Source organism: Tursiops truncatus, chromosome 8 (assembly GCF_011762595.2).
Source record: "Tursiops truncatus isolate mTurTru1 chromosome 8, mTurTru1.mat.Y, whole genome shotgun sequence".
In the NCBI taxonomy this organism is placed as follows: Eukaryota; Metazoa; Chordata; class Mammalia; order Artiodactyla; family Delphinidae; genus Tursiops; species Tursiops truncatus.
The window spans coordinates 322,553-329,002 of record NC_047041.1 but is presented as its reverse complement, the minus strand read 5'-3'; the positions used below and the strand labels follow the sequence as shown (position 1 = coordinate 329,002).

At 39.8% G+C, this 6,450-nt stretch overlaps 1 non-coding gene across 1 annotated transcript; it reads left to right on the top strand.

Moving 5' to 3' along the window:
* Nucleotides 1-5,984: 5,984 nt before the first annotated feature.
* LOC117313496 (U6 spliceosomal RNA) lies at nucleotides 5,985-6,090 on the top strand. Its single transcript, XR_004528000.1, has one exon. It is a non-coding gene; the product is annotated as a U6 spliceosomal RNA (small nuclear RNA).
* The last annotated feature ends 360 nt before the right edge of the window (nucleotides 6,091-6,450 follow it).

Below are 6,450 nucleotides of genomic sequence, written 5' to 3'. Positions count from 1 at the left end.
TGGCCCTGAGATGAAGTATGGCAGGGGAAATATTGGCTTCATGTGTGAGAGTTAGATAAGGTGGTTATTAGAGCTGTAGACTCTGAATCTGCTGGTTTGTGCATGAAATAAGTGCTTCTGAGCCCTGTTAAGAAGCGGCTAGCCTCAGAAGGGACAGTCCCTCCTCAACCAGCACACTTCTTAAGATGTCATAAAATCAAGCATTATAAAAACAGAATTTAAAAAAATGATTAATTCATTTCACAGTCTCTGCCCAAAAAAAATTGAAAATCTTCTTCTTTAAGCCAAGTTCATAAGTAAGAAAAGAAAAACGCTGATGCTTATTCACAGTGTTTGAATTACATTTTAATCCAGGCTGCATCATTGGACACTGTATGGAAGAGATCACAGCTTGATTAATCAGAAAGTAGGAAAACATGTATACAAAGAAAATCTATCTGAAGATGTAATCCTTATTTCTCTCTCTATTCTTCTCAGGATTTGAATCTGATAAAATCTCCAATTGGTTTTGCCTGATTTAGGTCATAATTTTGTGCTAAATAATTTAATTCCCCCAGCAGTCATTTTTCTGTTAAAAAAATAAGCAGGAATTTCTCCCAATGTCACTACTATCAATTTATAAGATATTTTGAATCCTGCAGATTGAGGGAGCTGACTGCCAACATTGCAACAAACTGCCAAGTCTTAATGTGCAGACCATCTCTCTCTTCTTGCTTTCTGCCTCTGTGTGTAACTCAATTGAAATCTCTAGTAACGTGCTCAACAGACCACTCACAGATTTAATTAGCCTTCCTCCTTTCCCCCATGTACAAAATACCCGATTCACCCATACTCTCTGTCTCAATTTCCTTCCTCTCCACGACACTTTACATGATTCTAACAGCCGGCTCTTAACCCCACACATCCTACTATCTTGATTCCTTCAACTCTGTGTCATGTCTGCTGTCACTACCTTAATTATGGCACCATCATCACTCACCTGGTTTCACTGGGTCCCTGCCTTCTAAGTAGACTTTGAGAAACACATAATTACGAATCTTGGTAAACAGTTCACTCGCTCCATGTATCACAGAGTAAGTATTACTTTCGTGGACTGAAAGCACCCTCTGATATACACAGCTTGCAACTTACTTGTAAGAAGCTCTTACTGAAGTCTTATTAAATACTTGAGTCCATCAACAGCAGAGGGTGTATCTCTTCCCTTCACTGAGAGAACATGAAACTGACCTTTAAGATGGTTCCTTGGGGCTTCCTTGTTCGCACAGTTGTTAAGAATCTGCCTGACAACGCAGGGGACACGAGATCGATCCCTGGGCCAGGAAGATCCCACATGCCATGGAGCAACTAAGCCTGTGCGCCACAACTACTGAGCCTGCACTCGAGACCGAGAGCCACAACTACTGAGCCCACATGCCACAACTACCGAAGCCCATGCTCCTAGAGCCCGCACACCGCTATTAGAGAAAGCCCGCACATAGCAACAGACTCAACACAGCCAAAATTAAATTAATTAGTTAAAAAAACATAAGTTTCCTTAACACAAGTTTTATGAACATTTCAGTGCACGTATCACATAAATAGTATCATTTTCATTCACTGAAACAAGGTTGTGCTGACCACAATCTGAAAATACTTGTGAGAAAATCGTTATCACAGGTCTGCTTATACATTACAGTAAATGCGCTACAAAGTGGGTATCAATTCCTTTTGGAGAAAAAACAGTAAGCTGAATGCAACTGGCAAGTATGAGGAATGTCTTCCATGCCTTGTTAAACGTATGCTCACAGAATGGGTATTCACTCCTCCCATACAGGGTGGATATCATCGCCGCTTGTTGAAAGGACACAGATGTGAATGCACCTTGAATATAGACTTAAAAGAAACATTTTATTAGAATTCTTGGTAAGCCCATCACTACATGCACTTCGGAAGATATATCATTCTCGTGCTCTGCAAGAACTCTGTAGTCAATGCCATTCACAAGGAGTTGGTAAGAAACATTTTATTACACGTCTTGTTAAATGCTTTACTATATGGACGCTGAATAGTATCCTTCCCATTGACTTAAAGCACCCTTTGCTGTATGCAGTTTGCAACTTACTTATAAGAAACTTCTCTAGTGAAGTTTTATTAAGCACTGGACTGCATGAACAACAGAAAGCATATCTCATCCATTCACTGAGAGAACACTCTGCTGAATCCAGGCTGTAACTGGCCTGTGAGAAGTTTCCTTAACACAAGTTCAGTGAATCACATGTCCAGTACATGTATCATAGATGAGTGTCATTTCCATTCACTGAAACAATGCTGTGCTAAACACAATTTATAAGTACCTGTCAGAAAAATCTTTATTGCAGGTTTGCTTATACACTAAAATAAATACATTCCACAAGTGTCAATTCATTGCACAGAAAGAACGCTGGGCTGAACACAGCTTGCAAGTAGCTTATAAGAAATGTCTTTAATACCTTACTAAACACATCAGTACATGCTCACAGAATGGGTTTTCATGACCTACCTTACAGGATGGTTATCAATTCCACTCACAGAACCCTCTTGTAAATGCACCTTGAAAGAGGCCTTAAAGAAACACCTTATTACAAGTCTCGTGAAGCACATCACTCCATGCATGACAGAAGAGGTATCACATCCCTGCACTGGAAGAATTCTGTGTTCAATGCCATTTGCCAGGAGTTTGTAAGAAACATTTCCTTACAAGTCTTGTTAAACGCTTCACAACGTACATTACAGAATAGTATCACTTCCATTCACTGAAAGCATACTTTGCTGTACCCAGCTTGCAATTTGCTTGTAACAAACTTCTTTAAAGAAGGCTTACTAAACACTTCACTGAGAGAACACTGCCTAACGCAGATTGTAACTGGCTTCTAAGAAGTTTTCTTAACACAGGTAATTTAAATTTTCTTAACATTTCAGTACACATATCATAAATGAGTATCATTTCTTGTCATTGAAACAGTGCTGTGCTGAACACAGCTTGCAAGTAACTGGTATGAGACTTTGTTTTTTACAAGTCTACACTTGTAAAAATGCTACACTATGTGCATTACCCAAGGGTGATGAGATTCCAATCACTGAAAGATAATTGTGTTTCATACAGCTTGCAAGTAGATAGTGGTAAAAACACCAACAAATCACAGGCCTTACATTGCATCATTAGCACTAAAGCCGTAATGCCAAACCTAAGTGCATTTTCAACCCTCATCAGAAATGTATACTTAATCAACTAGTCTGGAATATTCTGGTCAGCACCAGTGAGGCGAGCTGCCAGGTAGGTCCTCTCCAGCCCTTAGAGGAGGAAGAAACAATCTGCATGATGAAACACCTGCCCTGCCCTTCTGCCTGAAGAAGTTATCCTGCCCTTAAAAATAATCTTTTCTTTTCTTTTGCTAATCGCTTCCTTGTCTCACCCTTGTTTACATAAATTTTTTTCATTTTGTACAACCCCTGGGAGCACTCTTTTAGATTCTAGATGGGATGCTGGCCAGTTCATGTATCACCTAACAAAGCCAAATACATCTTCAGATTTACTCGGTTGGATTTTGCTTTCTAACAGATTCGTGGCAGCGTCAATCTCCGAAGTGGTTTTCTGACCACATTCAGAGACAAGGAGTAACACAGGCATCATCATGCCCCACAAGCCTTGTTCGGAGTTCACTGTCTTTCTTGCCATTTCGAGAGCCCTTGGCAAGTTCTTGGTTGAGTTCTGCTGTATTTGTGTTTGAGCTCCCGATCTAATTGGCTTTAGACCACAGTTCCCAGGGGAAAACCCCAGCTCTGAGCACTGACCCTGGATACCATACTGAGCGCTGGTAACCGTTTTGTCTGCATTTCCCCATTTGTCTGGAATCCTTCCCTGAATTCCACCTTAGGAACGGTGGTGACATCTGCAGTGCTCTATTCATGTGGAATCAGCCTGCAGCCCCCTTTCTCTGAGGTCTGCTGGTCAATCCTTACCCTCAGTCCACAGTTCCATGGGAATTATTGGTGGTTACGGATGGAGATGGACTGGGTCCAGGATCAAATTGGGTCCAATTTGAGCTAGACTGGGTCAAGTGGGAGGCCTTGGGTGGATATTAAGTAAAGGCTAGTTGCTCATGGAGATCTTGGATATACTGGAAGCTGATTGGTTTGGCTCCAAGAAACCCAAAAGCCTGACTGAAAGAAGTGGAATCTCTTATGTCTGAAGAGTTGAGTGTGCCATTTCCCAGCATACCTGGTTACCTTATGTTTAACAACTATACTCTCGAAAGTTCCAAATATCTAACAAAATGGCGAGATTTTACTAAAAACAACCTAGAATTAGAATGACAATTACGGGAAATGTGATCGTTCACTTAAGAAGTGCACTTGAGAAAAAGGGAATCCCAAAGCGTAGAGACAGAAAGGATGCCTACTTCAATTGGTATGCAGAAGCTTACAAAAGGCTTCATGACTCCAAAATAGCTTCATTAAATGACTCATTACAAAAGTCTAATGTGAAATTAAAGACACAAAATGTTCCTAAAACAAAATACGAGGGAGTGACATGAACCCTACTGCTCGCCCCTTTCCATCTTCACCCGAGTACTCATGTTTTACTAATTCTCTGTCCAAACTGCACTTCTACTCTGAAGGGACTATTACACAGCTATCATTTACAACAAAGCCACTGGAGGCTGCAGACTAACTGCTTCAGGTATTTTCACACCTTGGTCAAAGAGTGAACTAAGGGCTGTGGGTAAAGCATTTCATAAACTAAGGAGGAACCTACCTTTTTACTCCACCGTATGCAGGCTCTGTCTTGATTTGTATAAACATACATCAGTTTGTCCAGTTCTTGAAATTCATAAAAATGATGCAAATCAAAATGTACACATTTATGTCTGACACTTTTACTTAATGTTTTTGAGTGCCATCCAATATTTGGTGTGGATAAGAAGTTCAATCTGTCTTTATGGCTAAGTAATTGACATTGTAAGAATATATAAAAAAATCATACCCCTCAAGATTGAGGGGTGAAATATCTCAAGGGGAGGATCTTTTAAGCAGATAGGGTAGGGTGTCCCCAGAGAAAGAAAACCAGTCATGACTTTCTTGACAGAAGAGAAGCCAGTTTTGGCCTAAACCATTCTGTGATCTTAGCCTGGCCACAGTGCTTGCTGTTGAACAGGACTCAGTAATTAATATCTTAAGGGAACAAGAGAATGTAGAAACAAATGACTGTTAATCAGGCAAGCGAAATAACAATAGCAAAGATAATATATCAGTTGTAAAGACTCCCAGTTCTCTTTTGATGTAAAGATTATCCCAAAGTGCTCAACCACTAGGTCAGCTGGAACCTAATGGATGACATTGACCTTTTCTGACCCTCCTGACCCTCCTGACTTCAAGCAACTGAAGCTTGGACGCTGTAGACTGCCCAAGCCCCTTCATGAATATGCATTTATCCTTGGTTTAAAACTTCCGCAATTTTCCTCTTCAGGGAGACACTGCTTTGGGAGAGATCCCTGGTGTTCTCCTCACTTGCTGCAAGTAATAAATCCTTCGTTCTCCCCATCTTCGGCTCGGTTGTCTTTTGGCTTTGGCACCCATCAAGAGGGGAACCCAGTTTTCAGGTGACAGTTCTAATAGGTGAATAGTGATATATCATTGCTGTATTAATTTGTAATTACTGATGGTATATGATGTTGAGTATATTTGTGTGTACTATCTGTATATATTTTTTGGCCAGGTGTCTGTTTAGTTCTTTCCCTAATTTTAATGGGGTTACTGGTGTTAGAGGTCTTTGTATATTTGAGGCAAATCCTTTAATGGATATGTGTTTGCAAATATTTTTCTCCCAGTTTGTGACTTGTCGTTTGATTTCCTGAATAAGGTCTTTCACAGAGTAGAAATCTTTATTTTATAAAGTTCACAATATTACCTATTTTTCTTTGTGGACTGCCCTTTTTTGTGTTGTGTGTTAAAACTTAGTGCTCGTGGTGCTTGCTTCGGCAGCACATATACTAAAACTGGAACGATACCAAGAAGGTGAGCATGGCCCTATGCAAGGATGACATGCAAATTCCATATTTTTGAAATACTGTAACAAATTCAATAAAGACTTTAAAAATGGTCCACATAAAAAAATCTTTAAAAAAATTAAGATGTGCGACTGTATTAAAGGAAAACTCAGCACTCATGATCTACATGACCAAACCCAAGCTCATGTGTTTTTCTTTCTATGTTTTCTCCTATAATATTGAATCATTTTGCATTTAAAATTTGTCTATGAATAATTTTTTTAATTTATTTTTATTTATTTACTTTTATTTATTATTTTTGGCTGCATTGGGTCTTTGTTGCTGTGGGTGGGCTTTCTCTAGTTGTGGCAAGTGGGGCCTTACTCTTTATTTGTGGTGCACGGACTTCTCATTGCAGTGGCTTCTCTTGTTGTGGCTCACGGGC